Below are 25,528 nucleotides of genomic sequence, written 5' to 3'. Positions count from 1 at the left end.
TGGCTCTGTTGGCATTGCCCACCTTGACTTAAGAAGCTCCCTACACCAGCCGCAGGATGGATCCCAGATCACTGGGTCCCGATGAGGCCCCAGGACCCAGAGGAAGGGTCACCTCTGCAACCTTGGCCCTTGATCTGCACCCCCATATCTGCCCTCGGTGCAGGTATTATCCATTTTGTTAGACAAGAAGCAGAGGCTCAGAGACACATTGTCATTGGCAGGCAACAACAGTGGGATTGGGGGGCAAAGTCCACTCTTTCCAGGAGTCAGCAGCAGTGAAGAAAGACCAGGGCAGGGCGGGGGGGCAGAGGACAGCCAACAGGACAGGACCCATGATGACAGCACGTGGGTGGGGGAAGGTGGGGGTGGGCATCACCTGACTGCAGCAAGCCAGTGCCTCGGTCCTTGACCCCAAAGTGCTGCTGGATGTCAGAAGGATGCTTGGAGGAAGAGTGTGCTCACTGGCCGAGTCTGATGCCTGGTGTCCCCAAGCCCAGCCCAGCCTCTTTCCCACCCTGCAGGGCCCAGCCTGCCCCATCTGTAGGTCTCCTGCTCTGCTGTGACCTCCACCCTTACAAGGTTTGCCAGGCTTGCCTCCTGACCCACCTGGGCCTCCTGTCCCCAGCCCGTCCCCATCATTCACAAAGGCCTGAGGGGCAGGGACAGGCAGGGCTTGTCTGTGGTTATTCTGCCCCATGGGTAACCATGCCTCCTATCTGCCAGCCTGGGCCTCTTCCCTACCTGTGGCCCAGGCCTGGATCAGTGCAACACACATGGGCTTTCCCTCTGAGTCTATGGCCTAGAGAGCAGTGGGGGGCCTGAAAGCTGCAGGGAGCCCTCTGGCCTGGGATGGAGCAGTCACACTCACTCTGGTTCACCTGCTCATGTGCACAAGCACATTGGTATGCACACACGTGGTGGTTTGCTGCCTCTATCCACTAGTCACCTACATTAGGTATTCTCCCAATATTATCCCTCCCCTATCCCTCCACCCACAACAGACCCCAGTGTGTGATGTTCCCCTCCCTGTATCATGTGTTCTCATTGCTCAATAACCACTTAAGAGTGAGAACATGTGATGTTTGGTTTCCTGTTCTTGTGTCAGTTTGCTGAGAATGATGGTTTCCATATTCATCCATGTTCTGGCGAAGGAAATAAACTCATCCTTTTGCATGGCTGCATAGTACTCTGTGGTGTACATATGTGACATTTTTTTCATCCATTCTATGCTTGATGAGCATTTGGGTTGGTTCCAGATCTTTGCTATTGTGAACATACATGAGCATGTGCCTTTATAACAGAACAATTTACAATCCTTTGGGTATATATCCAATAATGGGATTGTTGGCAAAAAGACAAAGAAACTCTATACAATAATAAAGGAATGAAATCAGAAAGAAGATATTATATGTGTATATATATATATATATATATATATCCCACACTGAAGTACACAGATTTATGAAGCGAATATTGCTAGCTCTAAATAAGTAAAATAAAATAATGGTGGGGAACTTTAACACCCCACTCGCAGCATTAGACTGATCATGTACATATATAAAATAAACACAGAAACAGGATTTAAACTGGACTTTATCCCAAATTTCTTTTATAGAGCATTCTATCTAATCTAAAAATAGAGTTACCATTTGATCTAGCAATGCCACTGAGTATCTAACCCAAAGAAAATTTATATCAAATAAAAATCTATACTCACGTTTACTACAGCACTATTCAAACTAGCAAAGATAACAGAATCAACCTAAGTGTCCACCAATAAGTGAATAAAAAGTTGTGTATATACACAATGGAATACTATTCAACCATAAAAAATAACAAGATCTTGTCATTTAGAGCAACATGGGTGGAACTGAAGATGTTATCTTAAAATAAGCTAGGCACAACAATACAATTATTGGCCAGGCGCAGTGGCTCGTGCCTGTAATTCCAGCACTTTGAGAGGCCAAGGCGGTTGGATCACGAGGTCAAGAGATTGAGACCATCTTGGCCAACATGGTGAAGAACCATCTCTACTAAAAATACAAAAATTAGCTGGGCGTTTGGCACGCACCTGTAGTCCCAGCTACTCAGGCAGAAGAATTGCTTGAACCCAGGAGGGAGAGGCTGCAGTGAGCCAAGACTGAGCCACTGTGCTCTAGCCTGGCAACAGAGCAAGACTCCATCTCAAGAAAAAAAGAAAAAATACAAGTATCACAGGTTCTCCCAAGTCGGAGCTAAAACATTTCATCACGTGGGGGGAGGTAGAGAGTGGAAAGAGATAACAGATATTGGGACAGGTACATGAGAGAAAGGGGGAAGATAAGTGGGTTAAGGTGTACAAACATAGTTAAAAGGAAGGAATAAATTTAATGCTTGATAGCAGAATAGGGCGACTACAGTTAACAAAAATGTATTGTCCTTGGGTGATGGGCACCCTATATATCCTTGAATGACTTATACATTACATACATGTAATAAAATTTCACATGTACCCCATAATTTTGTAAAAATTTTTTTAAAGTAAAAAATATGTATGATCAAAAAGTAGGTAACCTAAAACAATAAAAATTTATTCTCTTAAACTCCCAAAATCAAACTTCTAGCAGGTTTGTTTCCTCTGGAGGTTCTGAGAGAGAATCTGTTCCATGTCTCTTTCTATATATATCCAGTGGTTGCCACTAATCCTTGGTGTTTCTTGGCTTATAGGCACATCACTCCAATCCCTGCCAATGTCTTCACGTGGTATTCTCTCTATACCTCCATGAATCTGTGGGTCCTCTTCTCTTCCTGTAAGAGCCCATCCTAATCTCGTATGACAATCTTCACCTAACTACTTATATAAGGACCCTCTTTACAAATAAAGTCACATTCTAATATTTACTTAGTGTGGTGGACATAGGAATGTTTTTTTGGGGTGGGTGGGGGACACTATTAAATCCATCACAGAGTCCAAGTCCTGAACTGTAAGGTTAAGATGATTCACATTTTTATTCCCCAAACACCTAGACTATATAGAATGAACAGCAAATAAAAGACAGCCAGGTGTCTGGCCCATGCCTCTCATCCCAGCCATGCTGGAAACCGAGTGGGAGAATTGTTTGAGCACAAGATTTTGAGACCAGCCTGGGTAATCCAGTGAGACCTGTCACTATAATGAATTTTTAATTAGCCAGGTGCAGTGGCTCATGCATGTAGTCCCAGCTACTCAAGAGGCTGAGGTGAGAGGATTGCTTGAGCCCAACAGTTCAAGGATGTAGTGAGCTACGACTACACCACTGCACTCCAGCCTGGGCAATAGAATGAGAGCCCATCTCTAACAAACATAAAACAAATTCCAAACTTGAATACACTAAACATATTAAAACTAAAAGTCTGTCTGCAACTCTAAATACTTTTTGGATTTTTCCCCTATTTCAAACATATACATCATACATTGGTCCCTGGACGCCCATTCCCAAAAGGCCATGTTCTCCACGGTCACAACATTAACAACCATGAGCTGCAGTGATCTCTCATAACAAACTTTATTCTCAATAGCTCTTTCAAGTTGCAAAGCACTTTAGCAACACAATCGTAACCCAGTAAGAGCGATTTTGAAATCCCTTCTACTTGGACATATACTTCGTATGCTCGCCCAAATCCCATATCTACCATGATCTCATAATTATATGTCTGTGTTTACTAGGTTATTAGTAAAATAATAGCACCATCATGTTATGTATATACAATGCGAAATACTGTTTTTCAGTGGCAGATGTGGATGCTTTAAGAAACAAAGGAAGTGGCTCATAAAGTCCACCTGAGAACATAACCTTGGCCTACTTCCCAATTTCCAAGGCCCTGTGATCAGTTATGTTAAAACATACTAAGGACCACTTGATCCAATCATTAAATTTCCCCTATGCAAATACAATCGCTGCTCCACTGTTCTGTTTTCATTCATCCTCTTTCTAAGCTCTCTTCCTATCCATAAAACCTCAGTAGGCCTCTTTAATACTCAGAGTGTTTTTATTTGCATGAATCTAGTTTATATGTTGGAATGTTCCAAGCAATAAATATCAAATAAGAACATGGAAGGTATTATATGGTAGGAGGGGTCTAATACAGCCTACCTATATCACTAAGTGAAACACATTTGGTCTTGATTTCCTTCAAAACCTATGTTGACATTCTTAGAATATACATCCTGAAGTGTTTGAAAATAAAATTTTATTGCAACTGCAAGTTATTTTTAAATGGTTCAGTCGAAAAGATGGCTAGAGGCAGACATAGATAAAACTAATACGACAAAATGAAAACTGTTGAATCTAAATGTGTTCGGTATATGAAAGTTAACCAATCTTTTTCTTTCCTTTTGAGACAGAAGAGAACTTTATTACAGATGCACCCAGGATGGCAGCAGGCTCACACCTAAAATGGTCAGGAAGCCTAACAAAGGAGGCAGTCCAACTTATATGCTGTTTGAGGCTGGAAGTTGAGGCAGGAAGTCGGTTTCAGATGACAATCAGGTTTTACAAAATTAAGCATCCTGATCATTTGACTCCATAAACTTGCAGTTGAGGTAAGGGGTAAAAAGGTGGGGGGAGGTGATCCAGGAAAATCAGAAAATAAGGAAATGCAGAAATGTGCTGGTTACAGACCCAAAGATGTGCTCTGGTGAGCTTATCTATGTAAAGAGAGGGGTTCCCATTCTGCTTTATTTGTACTTTTATTTAACTACCACATACATACATACATACTATAGAAACTATCTACTATTGCATTTAATTTTCATTTTCTTCCACATTTTGCCCCTTTAGAAGCTTCCCTTTAAAATCTAGATACTATTATCAGAAAGCTTTTACATCTGTTTTATGCACAGAATGCAGAGTCCAAGTCTCCTCATTGGCAACATCCTTGCCTGGGAATTACCTTGCATGTGTATTTGCTCCTATCGCTGCTCCTGTACTTCTTAGGAGCAGAATGGCTTTTGATATGACTTTACCCTTTGCTGGCCTCCCAAGGGCTGTGCCTGTCTTAGGTTGCTTCCGTCCTTCAGAGAGTCTTACCCGTCATTAGCTAACCAGCCATCCACCTGGGGGACACACAGGCAACTTGTCTGCCTGTCAAGTATGCTGCTGGTGCATCTCCTCTCGGTATCAATTTCACCTTGGCTGGCATCCCCGTGGCTGTGCCTGTCTTAGGTTGCTCTCAGCTCTCAGAGAGTCTTACCCATCATTGGCTAACCAGCCATCCCCCTGGGGGACACACAGGCAACTTACTTGTCTGCCTGTCAAGTACGCTGCTGGTGCATCTGCTCCCAGAATGAATTTAGCCTTTGCTGGCCTCCCCGCGGCTGTGCCTGTCTTAGGTTGCTCTCGTCCTTCACAGAGTCTTACCCGTCATTGGCTAACCAGCCATCCACCAGGGGGGTACACAGGCAGCTTGTCTGCCTGTCAAGTACGCTGCTGGTGCATCTGCTCCCGGTATGAATTTAGCCTTTGCTGGCCTCCCTGCGGCTGTGCCTGTCTTAGGTTGCTCTAATCTCTCAGAGAGTCGTACCCGTCATTGGCTAACCAGCCATCCACCTGGGGGGCACACAGGCAACTTACTTGTCTGCCTGTCAAGTACGCTGCTGGTGCATCTGCTCCCGGTATGAATTTAGCCTTTGCTGGCCTCCCCGCGGCTGTGCCTGTCTTAGGTTGCTCTCGTCCTTCACAGAGTCTTACCCGTCATTGGCTAACCAGCCATCCACCTGGGGGGCACACAGGCAGCTTGTCTGCCTGTCAAGTATGCTGCTGGTGCATCTGCTCCTGATATGAATTTAGCCTTGGCTGGCATCCCCGTGGCTGTGCCTGTCTTAGGTTGCTCTAATCTCTCAGAGTCTTACCCGTCATTGGCTAACCAGCCATCCACCTGGGGGGCACACAGGCAACTTACTTGTCTGCATGACAAGTACGCTGCTGGTGCATCTCCTCTCGGTATCAATTTCGCCTTGGCTGGCATCCCCGTGGCTGTGCCTGTCTTAGGTTGCTCTCGTCCTTCAGAGAGTCTTACCCGTCATTGGCTAACCAGCCATCCACCTGGGGGGCACACAGGCAACTTACTTGTCTGCCTGTCAAGTACGCTGCTGGTGCATCTGCTCCTGGTATGAATTTAGCCTTGGCTGGCATCCCCGTGGCTGTGCCTGTCTTAGGTTGCTCTCGTCCTTCAGAGAGTCTTACCCGTCATTGGCTAACCAGCCATCCACCTGGGGGGCACACAGGCAACTTACTTGTCTGCCTGTCAAGTACGCTGCTGGTGCATCTGCTCCTGGTATGAATTTAGCCTTGGCTGGCATCCCCGTGGCTGTGCCTGTCTTAGGTTGCTCTAATCTCTCAGAGTCTTACCCGTCATTGGCTAACCAGCCATCCACCTGGGGAACACACAGGCAACTTGTCTGCCTGTCAAGTACGCTGCTGGTGCATCTGCTCCCAGAATGAATTTAGCCTTTGCTGGCCTCCCCGCGGCTGTGCCTGTCTTAGGTTGCTCTCGTCCTTCAGAGAGTCTTACCCGTCATTGGCTAACCAGCCATCCACCAGGGGGGCACACAGGCAGCTTGTCTGCCTGTCAAGTACGCTGCTGGTACATCTGCTCCCAGTATGAATTTAGCCTTTGCTGGCCTCCCTGCGGCTGTGCCTGTCTTAGGTTGCTCTAATCTCTCAGAGAGTCTTACCCGTCATTGGCTAACCAGCCATCCACCTGGGGGCACACAGGCAACTTACTTGTCTGCCTGTCAAGTACACTGCTGGTGCATCTGCTCCCAGAATGAATTTAGCCTTTGCTGGCCTCCCCGCGGCTGTGCCTGTCTTAGGTTGCTCTCGTCCTTCACAGAGTCTTACCCGTCATTGGTAACCAGCCATCCACCTGGGGGGCACACAGGGAACTTTTCTGCCTGTCAAGTATGCTGCTGGTGCATCTGCTCCTGGTATGAATTTTGCCTTGGCTGGCATCCCCGTGGCTGTGCCTGTCTTAGGTTGCTCTAATCTCTCAGAGTCTTACCCGTCATTGGCTAACCAGCCATCCACCTGGGGAACACACAGGCAACTTGTCTGCCTGTCAAGTACGTTGCTGGTGCATCTGCTCCCGGTATGAATTTAGCCTTTGCTGGCCTCCCTGCGGCTGTGCCTGTCTTAGGTTGCTCTAATCTCTCAGAGAGTCTTACCCGTCATTGGCTAACCAGCCATCCACCTGGGGGGCACACAGGCAAATTACTTGTCTGCCTGTCAAGTGCGCTGCTGGTGCATCTGCTCCCAGAATGAATTTAGCCTTCGCTGGCCTCCCCGCGGCTGTGCCTGTCTTAGGTTGCTCTCGTCCTTCAGAGAGTCTTACCCGTCATTGGTAACCAGCCATCCACCTGGGGCGCACACAGGGAACTTTTCTGCCTGTCAAGTATGCTGCTGGTGCATCTGCTCCTGGTATGAATTTAGCCTTGGCTGGCATCCCCGTGGCTGTGCCTGTCTTAGGTTGCTCTAATCTCTCAGAGTCTTACCCGTCATTGGCTAACCAGCCATCCACCTGGGGGGCACACAGGCAACTTACTTGTCTGCCTGTCAAGTACGCTGCTGGTGCATCTGCTCCCAGAATGAATTTAGCCTTGGCTGGCATCCCCGTGGCTGTGCCTGTCTTAGGTTGCTCTAATCTCTCAGAGTCTTACCCGTCATTGGCTAACCAGCCATCCACCTGGGGAACACACAGGCAACTTGTCTGCCTGTCAAGTACGCTGCTGGTGCATCTGCTCCCAGAATGAATTTAGCCTTTGCTGGCCTCCCTGCGGCTGTGCCTGTCTTAGGTTGCTCTAATCTCTCAGAGAGTCTTACCCGTCATTGGCTACCCAGCCATCCACCTGGGGGGCACACAGGCAACTTACTTGTCTGCCTGTCAAGTACGCTGCTGGTGCATCTCCTCTCAGTATCAATTTCGCCTTGGCTGGCATCCCCGTGGCTGTGCCTGTCGTAGGTTGCTCTCAGCTCTCAGAGAGTCTTACCCGTCATTGGCTAACCAGCCATCCACCTGGGGGGCACACATGCAACTTACTTGTCTGCCTGTCAAGTACGCTGCTGGTGCATCTGCTCCCGGTATGAATTTAGCCTTTGCTGGCCTCCCCGCGGCTGTGCCTGTCTTAGGTTGCTCTCGTCCTTCACAGAGTCTTACCCGTCATTGGCTAACCAGCCATCCACCTGGGGGGCACACAGGCAGCTTGTCTGCCTGTCAAGTATGCTGCTGGTGCATCTGCTCCTGATATGAATTTAGCCTTGGCTGGCATCCCCGTGGCTGTGCCTGTCTTAGGTTGCTCTAATCTCTCAGAGTCTTACCCGTCATTGGCTAACCCGCCATCCACCTGGGGAACACACAGGCAACTTGTCTGCCTGTCAAGTACGCTGCTGGTGCATCTGCTTCCGGTATGAATTTAGCCTTTGCTGGCCTCCCTGCGGCTGTGTCTGTCTTAGGTTGCTCTCATCTCTCAGAGAGTCTTACCCGTCATTGGCTCCCCAGCCATCCACCTGGGGGGCACACAGGCAACTTACTTGTCTGCCTGTCAAGTACGCAGCTGGTGCATCTGCTCCCAGAATGAATTTAGCCTTTGCTGGCCTCCCCGTGGCTGTGCCTGTCTTAGGTTGCTCTAGTCTCTCAGAGTCTTACCCGTCATTGGCTAACCAGCCATCCACCTGGGGGGCACACAGGCAACTTGTCTGCCTGTCAAGTACGCTGCTGGTTCATCTGCTCCCGGTATGAATTTAGCCTTGGCTGGCATCCCCGTGGTTGTGCCTGTCTTAGGTTGCTCTCATCCCTCAGAGTCTTATCTGTCATTGGCTAACCAGCCATCCACCTGGGAGGCATACAGGCAACTTGATTGTCTGTCAATTACACTGCTAGTACATCTGCTCCCAGTATGAATTTAGCCTTTGCTGGCCTCCCTGCAACGTACTTTCCTGTCAATGACGCTGCTGCTGCATCTGCTTGTAGTGCTTCTCGATTCCTTCGTGGGAGCAGGCTGGCTTTTTGTATAAATTTAGCTATTGGTCGCTGCCCTACAGCTGTGCCTGTCTTAGGTTGCTCTTGTCTTCCACAGAGTCTTACCCATAATTCACTAACCAGCCATCCACCTCAGGGGCACATTTTTGGCTTTTCCCTTGGAGAGAAGCATGAGTTAGCCAGTTAGAAGTTATACCTATTGTTATTTCCTGCGCCTTTTGCTTTTGTTTAGGCAGGATTTATATATTACACCCTAGAATGTTATTTTACAAGTTATCTGCATTATACCTAGAAAACAATATGGAAAAAGTGGGAGACAGGTTTTCTGCTAAGCTTCAAATCACACATCTGTGAAGCAATAGTTACATGGGCTTGTTTGGAGTCAGAAAAATTTGTGGCATGTAAAACTATCAAAGAAAAATATTTTATTTTCAACTGACAGGTTGAGTATCCTTATCCAAAACGCTTGGGCCAAGAAGTGTTTTGGATTTCTGATTTTTTCAGATTTGGGAATATTTACATATACATGAGCTATCTTGGGAATGGAACCCCAAACTAAATGTAAAATTCTGTTATGCTTTATATATATCTTATATATACAGCCTGAAGTTAATTCTACAAACTATTGTAAGTAATTTTGCTCATGAAACAAAGTTTGTGTTAAGTACTCACAAGTGGAATTTCTTACACGTGATGTCATGTTGTTGCTCAAAAGGTTTCAGATTTTGGAGCACTATGGATTTCAGATTTTCAGGTTAGGAATCTGTAATAAGAAAAACAACAATTATATCTTTTTCTTTGTATGTGTTATAATATTCCTTATATTTCAGTTACATTACCTTTATATTTATTGAGGTTGCTTATCACACTGTTTAAAAGATCCAATAGTTTATAAAATTACATTACAAAGAAACAGTAGTCCTCTCCTCCCACATTTCACAAGTCTTATAGAAAAGCAGTCTCAACAATTGTAGCCTTCTCTTAAATAAACTCTGAGAAAAGGAAAAAAAACCACTTATCTGAAGAATGTAAAGTGCTTTTAATTACCAGGCCCAGAGAGACATTAAAATGAGACAGCAATCATGCCCTACTCCTCCCTTCTTTGAGCTATGTAGTCCTTTCCTGAAACTGCCTGTACAGCTCATTTCAGATGTATAATAGTATAAAACAACATTTTAAGGCTAATCTTTGTATGCATTATTTTTCACTCATTTAACATCACACACACACACACACACCCCTACTTAATGAATAACTGGAATACATGAATAAATGAATAATTTGAAACATATTTGAATAGGTAGAAAATAAAATGTAGTGTGCAATGATTTGCTCCTACAAAGGAAGTTGTAAAAATTTACGTAATGAAATACTTGCATGAATCTGGAAGCATATATGTTATTTGATGCCAGTTTCTGACTCTGCAGAAGTGGCCAGATTAGAAAGTGATGCTTCAATCACAGAACTCAAATGATCAGATCCATGAGCCAGTGGGTAGAAATCTAGAGCAGAAATCTCAAGGCTAAGAATCACCTTAAGAATTGAAAGGGCTCTAAAAAGTCTCCTTGATTTACCAAATATCAGAAAAATTATCATGTAAAATTGTTTCTTTCCTTCAAAACATATAAGTTAAATGGTTGCTAATTACTGGCTTTTGTTAATAACAAAGAAAAGCTTGCCTCTTGATGGCAACCATACAAAAAAAGGTAACAATAATGAACTTCAGTGTGAAATTAACCATAAGGAAAGTGAAGTCAAAAAGGGCTGAAAAATTACTGATAAAGTTCTGATTCAGACCCAGTGAAAATTAGGAAAGACGTCTCAAAGAATGAAGTGGGGTACCACCTGATAGGAAACCCAAAGCATGTTGAAAGAGGAGGCTAATATAAGAGGACAAGTAGTGCCGAAGTAACAGAGTCATAAATTATTCAATGCATCAGTGGAAGGAAACTTAGAATAAGTATGGGCCTAGCAAGTGGGTACAGATTAAAGAAGAGAAAATAAAAATCAAATTAGTGGAAAGATTGAGAAAACCAAAACCAAATATAGTAGATATATGCAAGGAATTGTCTTTTATGGGAAACAAATATTTTACAGTGCCTGATATATAAGAATTGCTCAACAGTTTTTGATATATAAATAAAAGGATTATAATATAAAGTTTAGAAATTTTCTAGGGAATCAGGGTGAAATGATTAAGTGAAAGAAATTAGGAAATAAGATAAGAAAACTTCAGGTCAAATCAAAGAGGATGATAACTCATTATTCAAACATTAGAAGTTTAAGAAAAAGAAAATGGAAAATGAGAGGATATACATGAGATAATTAACTCAAGAAAATGTGCCAAGGCATAAGTTTCCAGTTTGAAACAGTTCACTTAGTACCTAGGTCAGTGGTTGAAATTAGATCCACATCAAAGAACATCGTGAGGACATTTCAGAATACCAGAGACAGAGAGCTCTTTTGAAGGATGCAAAACTAAAAAAAATCAAATTACAAGGATTGGTAAACATAGTCATGTGCCCAGACTTTTCACAGCAGTACTGGAAGTTAGATATCATACCTTCAAACTTCGGGGAGAAAATGGTAATAAGTCTAAAATTCAGTGCCATGTCAAGCTGTTAATTAAAAGTGTCTAAAATTGAGATATTTTCAGATAGCCTTGGTATAATAATAGTTACTTCTTGGCTGGGGAGGTCGCTCAGGCCTCTAATCCTAGCACATTGGGAGGCTGAGATGGGCAGATTATGAGGCTAGGAGACTGAGTCCATCCTGGTTAGCACAGTGAAGTCCCGTGAGTCCAAACTTACTGTGTTTGGAGAAAGAGAAAACACTGCAATCTTAATAAATGTTCAAAAAGATCTAACTCTATGCTCCCTACAAGAAACTCACATTAGCTATAAGGAAACATATAGGCTAAATACGAAAGCACAGAATAAGATTTTCCATTAAAAACGTAATCAAAGAAGAGCATAGGTGTCTATACACATATCAAACAAAATTACAGAACAGAGGTCTTGGGGGCAACCTCACACATCTACAACCATCTGATCTTTAACAATCTGACAAAAACAACCAATGGGGAAAGGATTCCCTGTTTAATAAATGGTGTTGGAAAAACTGCCTAACAATTTGCAGAAAACAGAAACTGGACCCCTTCCTAACACCTTACACTAAAATCAACTCCAGATGGATTAAAGCCTTAAACATAATACCTAACACCATAAAAACCCTAGAAGAAAACCAAGGCAAAACCACTTAGAACATAGGCATAGGCAAGGACTTCATGACCAAAACATCAAAAGCATTGGCAACAAAAGCCAAAATAGACAAACGGGACCTAAGCAAACTCCCGAGTTTCTGTACAGCAAAAGAAACAATGATTAGAGCGAACCCACAACCAACAGAATGGGAAAAATTTTTTGCAATCTACCCATCTGACAAAGAGCTAATATTCAAAATCTACAAAGAACTAAAACAGATTTACAAGAAAAAAAACAAACCCATCCAAAAGTAGGAGAAGGATATGAACAGACGTTTTTCAAAAGAAGACATATATGAGGCCAACAAACATATTAAAAAATGCTCATCATCACTGATTATTAGAGAAATGCAAATCAAAACCATACTGAGATACCACCTCATGCCAGTTAGAATGGTGATCATTAAAAAATATGGAGACAACAGATGTTGGAGAGGATGTGGAGAAATAGAAACACTTTTACACTGTTGGTGAGAGTGTAAACTAGTTCAGCCATTGTGGAAGACAGTGTGGCGATTCCTGAAGGACCTAGAAATAGAAATTCCATTTGACCCAGCAATCCCATTACTGGGTATATACCCAAAGGATTATAAATCATTCTATTATAAAGACACATGTACACATATGTTAATAGTGGCACTGTTTACAATAGCAAAGACTTGGAGCCAACCCAAATGCCCATCTACGATAGACTGGACAAGGAAAATGTGGCACATGTACACCGTGGAATACTATGCAGCCATAAAAAATGATGAGTTCGTTTCCTTTGTGGGAACATGGATGAATTTGGTAACCATCCTTCTCAGCAAACTGACAGAAGAACAGAAAATCACACACTGCATATTCTCACTCATAGGCAGGTGTTAAACAATGAGAACACGTAGACACAGGGAGAGGAGCATCACACACTGGGGTCTGTTGTGGGGGGCAAGGAAGGACAGCAGGGTGTTAAAGAAATCAGGGAGGGATAAAATGGGGAGAAATGCCAGATGTGGGTGACGGGGAGATGGAGGCAGCAAACCATGTTGCCATGTGTGTACCTACACAACAATCCTGCATGATCTGCACATGTACCCCAGAACCTAAAGTACAATTAAAAACAACAAGAAACAAAAAAAATCGACTTTAAGTCAAAAATTGTCACAAGAGAGGTCATTATATAATTACAAAGGTTTCAATTCATCAAGTGGATATAACTATTATAATGTATATGCAGCCAACATTGAAGCACCTAAGTACATAAGGCAAATATTACCAGATTTGAAGGGAGACAGACGGCAATATAGTAATGGTAGAGGATTTCCACATCTCACTTTCAACAATATACAGGTCATCCAGACAGAAAACCGTAAGGACCCAGCCAACTTTAACAACACTATAGACCAAATGAACCTATCAAATATAAACCTAACATTTCAATGAACTGCAACAGAATATATACTCTTTAAAAATGAACATAAAACAATTTCTAGCATAGATCCTATGTTAGACTACAAAATAAGCCTTAACAAATTTAAGAAGACTGAAATAATATTAAACATCCTTTCCACTCACAATGGTATTAAATTAGAAATAAATAACAGGAGAAAAATCCCAAATTTACAAATACGTAGAAATTAAACAACATATTCCTGAATACTGAGTCAGAGAAGGAATCAAAAAAGAAAGTGAAAAAATATCTTGACACAAGTGAAAATGGAAAAACGACATATGACCCTTATGAGATGGTGTAAAAGCAGTTCTAAAAGGGAAGTTTATAGCGACAAGTGCCTACATTTAAAAAAAGAGAAATATTTCAAATGAACAATCTAATATTATACCTCAAATAACTAGAAAAGAGCAACTAAATACAAAGTCAGCAGAAGAAAATAAGAAAAAATGGAGCAGAAAAAAATGAAATAGAGTCTAGAATGACAACAGAAAGATCAACAAAACTAAGATTTGATTTTGGAAAGATAACACTGACAAATCTTCAGTTATATGACAGAAAAAAGGAGAGATGACTCTCAGATAAGTATAATTATAAGACATTATAACTGGTAACAAAGAAAAACAAAGGATCATAAGAGACTATGAACAATTATGCACAAATTGGATAACCTAAAAGAAATGGATAAATTCCCAGAAACATACATCCAACAATATTAAACCATGAAAAAAATGAAACTAAGAGGAGACAAATAAAGAGTAACGAGATGAAATCAGTAATCAAAAACTCCTAACAAAGAAAGAGTCCAGGACCTGATGGATACGCTGGCAAACTCTAACTAACATTTACAGTAGAAAAATTGTTAATCTTTCTCACAAGCTTCAAAAAGAAATTGAATGAGAGGGAACATTTACAAACTAATTTTATAAGGTCAGCATTACCCTGCTACCAAAGGCAGACAAGTACACTACAAGCAAAGAAAATTACAGGCCAAAATTCCTGGTAAACAAAGATGCAAAAATCCACAACAAAATACTAGCAAACCTAATTTGACAGCATGTTAAAAAAATTATATACTGTGATCTCTGAGATACAAATATAGTTCAATATGTACAATTTGATACGTCAATTTAACAGAATGTGGGATAAAAATATAACTATGTTAATAGTACAGAAAAAGCATTCCATGTAATTCAACATCCTCATAATTAAAAAAAAAAAAATCTCTCCACAAATGAAACACAGAAGGAATGTATCTCTACACAATGAAGGCCATAGACCATAAGTTTATAGACTAACATACTCAATGTTAAAAAGTTGAAAATTTTTCCTCAAAGATCAGGAACGAAACAAGGAAGCCAACTCACATCAGTTCTCAGTATTATACCCAGAAGTCACAGCCAGAGCAAGTAGGCCATAAAAAGACATATGAGACATGCAAATCAGAAACAAAAAAAGTACAATTATCCATTTGCAGATAACATACTCTTACATATAGAAAACCCCAACAACTCCATCAAAAACTACTAAAACTAATAAACAAATTCAGTAAGGTTACAAGATACAAAATCAACATACAAAAATGGGTTGTGTTTCTATATACACAATGAACTATCCAAAAAGGAAATTTAAAAAAAATCCCATTTACAATTGCATCCAAACATAAAATACTAAGGAACAAATTTAACCAAGGAGTTAAAACTTTTACACATTAAAATCTACAAAACATTAGTGGGGAAAAAACCCTAAAGCTACAAATAAATAAAAAAAAAATATTCTGTGTGAAGCAATGCTTACTAGCTCTTATAATCAGCTGGCTGATTATTCTACTTCCAGCTTTTCCTTAAAAAATTAAATTTCAGACACACATAAGAGAGGAAAAATTCTCCAAATTATCTGTGTCTACTTCTGAATAAGAGTCACAAACTCTACAATTAGATCATACAGATTGAGTTCCATTAAGCTTTTCCATTAGTACACATAGATTGTTTCATTTTTCATTAAACATAGATATAGTTATTCCTAAAGCAACAACTAACTATATTAAATGCAATTTTTAAAGGGAAACATAGGAATACTCATGTTTTGGGTAGTCCTTTTCTAATTAATCAAATAGTGGTTAAATCTCCAATGCATTGTGCCCAAGTCTTAATTTACAAAGATGACTGAAGGATAACATGGAGAGTCTGATGCCATTAAGAGATTTTTAATATTCAGAGTTGCTGAAGAAACAAGATGCACAGCATGCCACACAGGGCCTCATGGGAAAGACACTAAGGTGGTCAGCAGGCAGAAGACAAGAGCAAGAACATTTAGGCCACTGCCTTTACTGGGGGTTCTATAGGAAAGGACAGGCAGGGCAAGATTGGGTTTGGCTAGCTTGAACAATTTTAGTAGGCGTTGGGCTATAGGGGTCATCCCTAGTTGCCTGGCTCATGGCTCTGGGATTATTCAAGCACAAGAATATTGCCTCTTGGTATATCTGGACCAGTTATAGGAGGTTGACTAATGGTTAAGTTTAACTGTTAAAGAGGGACAGCTCTTCTCTCCCTAGGAAATAACCTTTTAAAGAGAGTAAAAAACTTCATTACCATAGTTGACCTAAAAGCAGCCACCAATTAAGAAAGTGTTCAAGCTCAATATTTAAGTATTTCAATTCTACTCACTTTACTGAACACCTAACATCACATTGCACTAATCTATTAGTAGAAGCAACAATGTTAATATAAGTAACAAAAGCATTCTCTCCTGTGTAAGTTATATCAGACTGAAATAACAGCTCAACTATAATAACTTATATTCTAAACACCATATAAAACTGTTAACCCAACTCAGGCATGTCCTTAAGGAAAGATTTAAAAAAGTAAAAGAACTCGGCAAACCTTACCCCCACCTGTTTACCAAATACATTACCTCAAGCATTACCAGTATTAGAGGCACTGCCTGCCCAGTGACATATGTTCAATGGCTGTGGTACCCTGACTGTGTAAAGGTGGCATAATCACTTGTTCCCCAAATAGGGACTTGTATGAATGGCCACACAAGGGTCTAACTGTCTCTTACTTTTCATCAGTGAAACTGATCCATCCCTGAAGAGGCGGATACGACCAAATAAGATGAGAAGATCCTATGGAGCTTCAATTTCCTAACACAAACAACACTCAAAAAACATACAGGCATTAACTTATCATCCATGCATTAAAAATTTTGGTTGGGGTGACCTTGGTGTACAGTAACCTCCAAACAGTATAAACTAAGACCACACTAGTCTAACTAAATTAACAGACATTGGCCCAATAACTTGGTCAACGGACCAAGTTACCGTATGGATAAGAGAAAAATCCTATTCTAGAGTTCATATCGACAATGGGGTTGACCACCTCAATGTTAGATCAGGATATCCCAATGGTGCAGCCACTATTAAAGGTTCATTTTTCAAACGATTTAAGTACCACATGATGTGAGTTCAGACCAGAGACACCCAGGTCGGTTTTTATGTATTCAATATTTCTCCCAGTATGAATGAACAAGAGAAATAGAGCCTACTTTACAAAGTGCCCAAACCCAACAGATGATATTATCTCAATCTAACAATTTTCCCTGCCTGAGAACAGGGTTCATTAAGATGGCAGAGCCCAGTACCCACATAAGACTCAAAGCTTTACACTCAGAGGTTCAGTTCCTCTTCTTAACACCAAGTTCATGATGAACCTCCTCCTCCTAAGTATTCCTGCCCTAATCGGCATTTCTAACACTCATCAAACAAAAAATTCTAGGCTGTATACAACTATGTAAAGGGCCCAACATCATAGGTCCCTACACAATACTTCAACCATTCGCCAATAAAACTTTTCATAAAAGAATCTTTATGACCCTCCACATCTACTATAACCCTTTACATAACCGCTCCTACCTTAGCCCTTTCCATTTCCCTCCTATGAGCTCTTCTCCCCAGACCAGATCCCCAATCAATTTCAACTTAGGCCTTCTATTTATATTAGCCACATCAAGCCTGGCCATTTATTCCATTCTATGATCCGGATGAGCACCCAATTCAAACTGTGCACCAATTGGTGCATTACAAACTGTAACCCAGACAATTTCACATGAAGTCACCCTAGCCATCATTCCATTATCAGTCCTACATTTTATATACACTCATTACAACACAAGAACATTTCTGACTTCTACCACCCTGACTCCTAGCCATAATATGATTTATCTCCACATTAGCAGAAACCAACCAAGCTCCTTTGGTCCTAACAGAAGGAGAATCAGAACTCGTCTCAGGTTTCAACACTGAATATGCTGCAGGTTCATTCACTCTCCTTTATAGCGGAATACATAAATATTATTATAATAAATGCCTTAACTACACTATTTTTCTAGGAGCACCCCACACCATAATTTCACCAGAACTTTACACAATAAATTTAATCACCAAACCCTTCTCTTAACCACCCTATTTTTATGAATTTAAATGAATCCTCAGTTCTCCTATGACCAGCTAATACATTTATTATGAAAATTTTTTTTATCACTTACACTAGCACTATGCATATGATATCTATCTCAATACCTATTCTAATGTCCAGCATCCCACCCCAAACACAAGAAATGTGTCCGGAAAAAAAGAGTTACTTTGATAGAGTAAATTATAGAGTTTTAAATCCCCTTTTTTTTAAGGCTATAGAAATTGAACCCACACCTGAGAATTCAAAACTTTCCGTGCTATGTATTATGCACTAAAGTAAGGTCAGCTAAACAAGCTTATTGGGCCCATAACCCCAAAATGTTGGTTTAATCCTTCCTGTACTAATTAACCCACTAGCCCAACTCACCATCTCCCTTACTATCTTTACAGGAACTTTCATTACAGTATTATGCTCACACTGATTCCTCATCTGCGCAGGTTCAGAAATAAATTTATCAGCCATCATGCCGATCCTAATAAAAAACATAAGCCACCGCTCCACAGAAGCAGCCACCAAAACTTCCTAACACAAGCAAGCACATCATAATTCTTAAAATAGCTATTCTTTCTAACAACATGCCCTCCGGACAATGAACAATTACCCCTCACATTAACCACCTTTCACCCATAATAATAGCTCTGGCAATAAAACAAGGAATAGCCCCCCCTTTCACTTTTGACTCCCAGAGGTAAGCCGAGAGACCCCCCAATACCTGCCATACTTCTCCTCACATGGCAAAAACTACCTCCCATCTCATGTAACTTCAAATCTTTCCATCAATCAACACAAATAACCTCCCATTAATTTCAATTTTAACCATTATAACTGGCAGCTGAGGAGGACTTAATCAAACACAACTATGTAAAATCCAAGCCTATGCTTCGATTACCCATATAGGATGAGTAATAGCAGTATTAACCTATGACCCAAACATCACCATCCTAAACTTACTTATCTACTATATTCTAACAGCTTCTATATCCATAATACTTAACTTAAACTTGAATACTAAAACGCTATCACTATCCCACACCCGAAATAAACTAATGTGATTAATACCTATTATTGCACTAATTCTATTATCCCTAAGAGGCATACCACCATTAATAGGAGTCTCTCCTAAATAAGAAATCTAACAAGAGTTAACAAAAACAATAACCTAATTATTCCAATTACTATAGCGATAATAACTCTACAAAATCTATACTTTCACATATGCCTAATTTACTCTATTTCAATAACAATATTTCCTACATCCAACAACATAAAAATAGAATGACAATTTGAAAACATAAAACCCATACTGTTCCTTCCTCCACTGATCATTTTTTTTCACTCTCCTTCTACATATAACCCTGTCAATATTAATCACAACTAAGAGCCTTCAAAGCCCTCAGGAAGTCAATTATACTTAATTTCTGTATCAATTTTATGGACTGCAAAACTTTACTCTGCATCACTTGAATGCAAATCAACTACTTTCATTAAACCAAGCCCTTCCTAGATGGATGGGACTTTAACGCACAAAAATTTAGTTAACAGCTAAATAACTGATCAACCGGCTTCAATCTGCTTCTCCTGCCATAAGAAAAAAAAAAAGGCAGGAGAAGTCCCAGCAGGATTGAAGCTGCCGCTTTGAATTTGCAATTCAATATGATAGTATCTCCTCCGGACTGGTAAAAAGAGGCTTATTCCCCTGTCTTTAGATTTACAGTCGAATGCTTCCTCAGCCATTTTACCTTTTTCTACCTATGTTCATCAACTACTGATTATTTTCAACTAATCATAAAGATATCAGAACATTACATCTATTACTGAGTGCACGAGCAGGAATAGCAGGCACAGCCCTAAGCCTCCTAATTCCATCAGAATTAGGCCAGCCAGCAATCCTACTAGGAGACCACCATATCTATAATGTTACTGTCACCACTCACACACTTATTATAATTTTCTTCATAGTAATACCAATCATGATCGGAGGCTTCGGCAACTGACTTTTCCCTCTAGTAATCGGTGCCCTGATATAGCATTCCTTCAAATAAGTAACAGAAGCTTCTGACTTCTCCCCACATCCCTTCTACTCCTACTTGTGTCCTCAGTACTAGAAGCCGGTGCTGGAACCGACTGAACAATCTATCCTCCCCCAGCAGGAAGCCTGGCACACACAGGAGCCTCTGTAGATTTAACTATCTTCTCACTCCACCTAGCAGGTATTTGTTCTGTCCTAGGAATCATAAATTTTATTACCATAATTATTAATATAAAACCTCCAGCCATAACCCAATATCAAACACCCCTTTTTGTCTGATCCATCCTTATTACAGCAGTTACTCTACTTCTTTCTCTCCCTGTTCCAACCACTGATATTACTATATTACTAACTGTAACCTTAATAATACCTTTTTTGATCCTGCTAGTGGAGGTGACCCTATTCTATACCAACATTTATTTTGATTCTTTGGGCACCCCAAAGTCTAAATCCTTATCCTACCAGATTTTGGAATGATTTCTTTTATTGTAACATACTATACCAGCAAAAAAGAACCATCTGGGTATAGGTAGAATATGAGCCATAATATCAGTTGGTTTCCTAGGCTTTATCATATGGGATCACCACATATTCACAGTAGGAATAGATATAGATACACGAGCATACTTTTCCTCCACCACTATAAGCATCATTATCCCTACCAGAGTAAAAGTCTTTAGCTGATTGGCCACATCACACGGTGGCAACATTAAATGGTCTCCTGCAACACTCTGAGCTCTAGACTTTATCTTTCTCTCCACAATACGTGGCTTAACAGGAATTGTATCAGCCAATTCATCATTAGACATTATTTTACATGACATGCATTATATATTAGCCCATTTCCACTATGTCCTATCAATAGGGACAGTGTTTGCCATGATAGCAGGCTTAATCCACTGGCTCCCTCTATTTTCAGGCTACACACTTAACCAAACCTATGCTAAAAATCACTTCACCATTATATTTGTAGGTGTAAACTTAACTTTCTTCCCACCACATTTTCTCAGCCTATCTGGAATACCTGGATGATACTCCAACTACCCCGATGCATCACTGCATGAGATATTATTTCATCTGCAGGCTCATTCATCTCATCAACTGCAGAGGTACTGACAGCCTTCATAGTCTGAGAAGCCTCTTTCTCAAAATGAAAGTTTTTCCCATTGAACAATTAAATAACTTAGAATGACTTTATAGCTGTCTCCATTTTTATTACACATGCAAAGAATCAGCCTATGTAAAATCTTAAATGAAAAAGGGATTCAAATCTCCAGAAACTGGTTTCAAGCCAATCCCATAAACCCTACAACTCTTTCAAGAGCCAGAACCTGGCTCTGGTTCTGCCCTGGTCATGGTCCTGCAATATTCTGGGGCTTGGCCCTAACCTTGTACAGGCCCTGACCCACCATGGCCCTGACCCCTTCGGTGCTCTGGCCTCACCTTCACCCTGCATTGGTCTTACACTGGTCCTTTTCTACTCTGGTTCTGCCTTGGCCCTGGCCCTGCCTTCTTGAACTTTTCCTGGTCTTGCCCAGGGCTGACCCCAGGACTAATCTGTCCATGACCTAGTCCTTGTCCTGACCTCCTCTGCCCTGTTCTGGCCACACACTGTGCCCTCTGCTTGGCCTAACCCTGTTCCTATTCCTGCCACTGCTATGGCCCTCCCCTGCTTTTAGCCATGCCCTGTACTACCTTAGTCCTGCTTAGTCCTGCTCTGGCCTGGCCCTACACTGGCTGTGTCCTGTCCTGGCTCTACCTTTGCCTAGTCCTGGTCCTGTTCTGGGCCTGCCCTTACCTTGGAAACTTGCTGGCACTGCCCTCTGTCTGGCTCTATCACCAACCCAGGCTTGGCCTGGCCAATGGTGGCCCTGGCAATACCCTGGCCCCCACTGGCTGTGCCTTGGCACTGGACCCATCCTATGATTGCTTGGCCCTGGTGCTTCTTGGCCCAGGATTGTCCTTGGACCTGCCCTGGCTATGACATGGTGCTGGCCACGCACTGTCCATTCCATGGATTTGAACCTTCCCTGCTGTGGTTCTGCCCTGGCTCTACCCTTCCCTGGTCTGCCTTAGCCCTATGTATCCCAGTCCTGCCTTGGCACTGACCTTGCTGTGACCTTATGCTAGTCTTGCCTAGCTCTAGCCCTGCCTTCAGCCTGTGCAGGCTCTGGATCTGACCTAGCCCTCCTCTTGCCTTGGCCCCTGACCCTTCTCTGGCCTTGCACTTGTCCTGGCCCCTTTCTGGCACCGTCTTTTTGGGGGCCCTGCTCTGTCCATATCACGACTCTGGGCTTGCATGTGCCTGTCCTGTCATAGCCTGGCCCTTTTCTAGTCCTGCTCTGGCACTGGCCCTACCCTGTCTTGGCTTTGTGCTACCTATATCTGCCCTTCCCTGTGCCAAGTTCTGGTCCTGCATTTTCCCTGTCCTGTCCCTCGTTTTCCCTGTTTCTGACTTTGTCCTGGTCCTGGTCTTGGTACTGTCATAACACTGGCTGTGACCCTGCCTCTCATTTCTCCCTGGCCATGGCCCAGCTCAGGTTCTGTCCAGGCTCCAGCCTGACCCCAGTCCTGGTTCTGCCCTGGCTGACCCATGACTGGGCACTGCATTACCCAGTACCCTGGCCCTGACTTGCCCAGGACCCTCATCCTGTCACTTGTTCTGCCATGTTCCTGACCCTCTCTTGGCCCTGGAACTGTCCTGACTCTGGTCTTGTCCTGCTTCTGGCCCTGGTACTGTCATGGTCCTGACGTTTCCCTGGCCTTAACCTGCAGTGTCCTTTCCTTGGCCCTCTGCTACACTGTACTTGTTTCTGCCATGAACCAGTCATGCCATTACCCTATCTTACCCTGAACAGTTTGTGCTCTGGCCTTGGCCCTTTTCTGGACCTGTCCTGACCCTGTCTTAACTTTTTCCCTGCCCTGATTTGGTGGTCTTGTCATATCCCTGGCCCTAGCCCTTTCCTTTTCCAGGCCCTGACCCTGGACCACAGGTCTCTCCTGGACCTTCCCTGCCCATTCATTCCCTGGTCTTCTTCTCACCCTGAAATGACCCTGTACTGACACTCTCTGCCTTGGCCCCGGCCCTACATTTTCCTTACCCTGGCCTTGCACTGTCATCCTCTGTTATGGCCCTGTAATGGCCCCAGAATACCCTGGCCCTGTTCCTAGTTGTACCCCAGCTATGACCCCTGCCCTGCTTTTTGCTATGCCTTGTACTATCCTAGCCCTGCCCTGTTTTGGAACTGGCCCTAACCAGGCCTTGCACTGCCCTCTCCCTGCTTTTGCTTCTTGCTGGTTCTGGTTCTGCCTTGATCTTGCCCTCCTCTGGACCCTCCATGTTTCTGCTTTCTCCTTGGCTCTGCATCTGCTGTGGCCCTGGCCCCAGCCTAGACATGGCCACAGTGTCTTAGAGCCTGACCATACATTGCTTCTGGCCTGGGTCTGACCTTGCACAATCCTAGTTCTACCCTGGTCCTGACCTCACTCACCCTGCTTCTGGTCTTGCCACTCTGACCTGGCCATAGCCCTGACCTTGACCACTGGCTCTTGCTCCTATCCCTGGTCCTGCCATGGTGCTGACCCTATCATGTTCCTGCCCCAGTCTTGTCCTAGACCTGGCCATGGCACTAACCCTGTCCTGGTCCTGACCTGCTAAAGGCCTTATCATGACACTGGCCTGGCCCTGGCCCTGATTTGCCTGAGCCCTAACCCAGTACACGCTCTTCTGGCCCTCGCCCTGACTCTGGTCCTATCACTGTCTGTACCTAGCCCTGTTGCTGGTCCTGCCATGTCCCTGACTCTGGCCCTGAGGATCTTTCTTTGCCTTGTTCCTGAAATTGCCCTTTTTCCTAGTCCTGGTCCCAGCACTGGCCCTGCCTCAGCACTTCTCTGGTTCTGGTCCAAACCCCAGCCCTGCAATGGACTTGCCCTACCTTTATCCTGTGTGACCCCGGTCTTGTCCTGCCCTGTCCCGGTGGTGACTTGGCCTTGCCATGGTCTGGTCCTCCCATTGCCCTGCCTATCCCTTCCCTGGTTGTGCCCTGGACCTGTCCTGATCCTGACCCCTCCCTGTTCATGTCTTCGATCTGACCCTGGCTCAGCTATGGACCTTCCCATATCCTTCCTCAGCCCTTGCACTCGGAGCTGTCATTCAGCCCTGGTACTACCTGGTCCTTCCTTGGGACTTTCCCTGCCCCATGGTCTGGTTCTGGTACTTCCCTGCCTTGCCCTGAGCTGGCCCTGGACCTATGATATTCCTGGCCCTGGCCCTGGCCCTGACCCTGACCCTGGTCCTATCCTTATCCTGTCCCTGATCTACATGACCCTGCCCCTGCAAGCTCTGACCTTCCCCTTCCCCTGAAATTGTCCTGCGCTTCCCTGGCTCTGTCTTGGCTCTGGCCCTGCCTTCTTATCAGACTTGCCCTCACCCTGCTCTGGGATGACAACCCCAGGCCTACTCTGTCCATGGTATAGTCTTGCCCTGCACTGCCCTCCTCTGCCCTGGCCCTGCCATGCCCAGAGCCCAGTGTTTTCCCTGGCCCTACTCCTAGTCCTCCCCTGCCATGGTCCTCCCCTGCATTTGGCCAGGCCGTGTGCTACCTTGGTCCTGCTTTGCTCTGGTCCTACCCTTAACCATACTTTGCCCTGGACCTGCCTTTGTCATTTCCTGGTTCTGCACTGGCTCTATCCATGCTCTAGACCTTTCCTGAACCTGGACTTGGACTGGCCCTGTCCTTGATGCAGCCATGCCCTGTCACTGAATCTACCTTATGGCTGACTTGGTCCTGGTCTATCTTGGTCCCATCTTGTCCCTGGACCTTCCCTGGTTATGGTATGGCACTGATCCTGCCTTGTTCAAGCCATGGACCTGACCATGCCCTGGCGATGGCATGGCTTTGCCCTTCACTGGCCCTGTCTTAAACCTGTGCTCTCCTAGTCCTGTGTTAGCTTTGACCTTGCCCTGGCCCTACTCTGGTCTGCTGTGGCTCTTCCTTCCCTTTGTCTTGCCCTGGCCCTGACTCTGGTTCTCACATAGCCCTGTCCTTACCTTAGCTCCTCCGTGGCCCTGCCTTTTCCTTGGCCCTTCAGTGACCTTGCCCTTGTCCTGGCTCTTTTCTGGCCCTGTCTTGTTGTGGGCCCTGCCGGGTCCATGTTCTCAGCATGGCCTTCTGTGACCACACTCTGACATCCTCTTGCTGCAGTCTTGCTCTACACTGGCCCTATCCTGCCTTTGCTCTGTACTACCCTATCCCTGCCCTGCCTTGTATTGGTCCTGAACCTGCCCTGGCCGTGCCATGTTCCTGGCTATTTCTGGTTCTGCCCTGTTTCTACTCACC

General features: G+C 43.5%; 1 long non-coding RNA gene across 2 annotated transcripts in view; it reads right to left on the bottom strand.

The window, feature by feature from the left end:
- Positions 1-3,505: 3,505 nt before the first annotated feature.
- LOC118151309 (uncharacterized) overlaps positions 3,506-25,528 on the bottom strand; it is a 37,570-nt gene continuing 15,547 nt past the window's right edge. The window contains exons 4-5 of one of the 2 annotated variants that reach the window (XR_013528330.1): positions 9,667-9,757; positions 3,506-9,151 (exon numbers count right to left, since the gene is read on the bottom strand). This is a non-coding gene — a long non-coding RNA (uncharacterized LOC118151309). Of the gene's footprint in view, positions 9,758-25,528 lie in introns of both variants that reach the window. The other variant, XR_008479429.2, reaches the window with a different exon arrangement.

This window comes from Callithrix jacchus, chromosome 17 (genome assembly GCF_049354715.1).
Source record: "Callithrix jacchus isolate 240 chromosome 17, calJac240_pri, whole genome shotgun sequence".
In the NCBI taxonomy this organism is placed as follows: Eukaryota; Metazoa; Chordata; class Mammalia; order Primates; family Cebidae; genus Callithrix; species Callithrix jacchus.
Note: the sequence above shows the minus strand (reverse complement) of the source record. Positions and strands in the feature narration are given on the sequence as shown.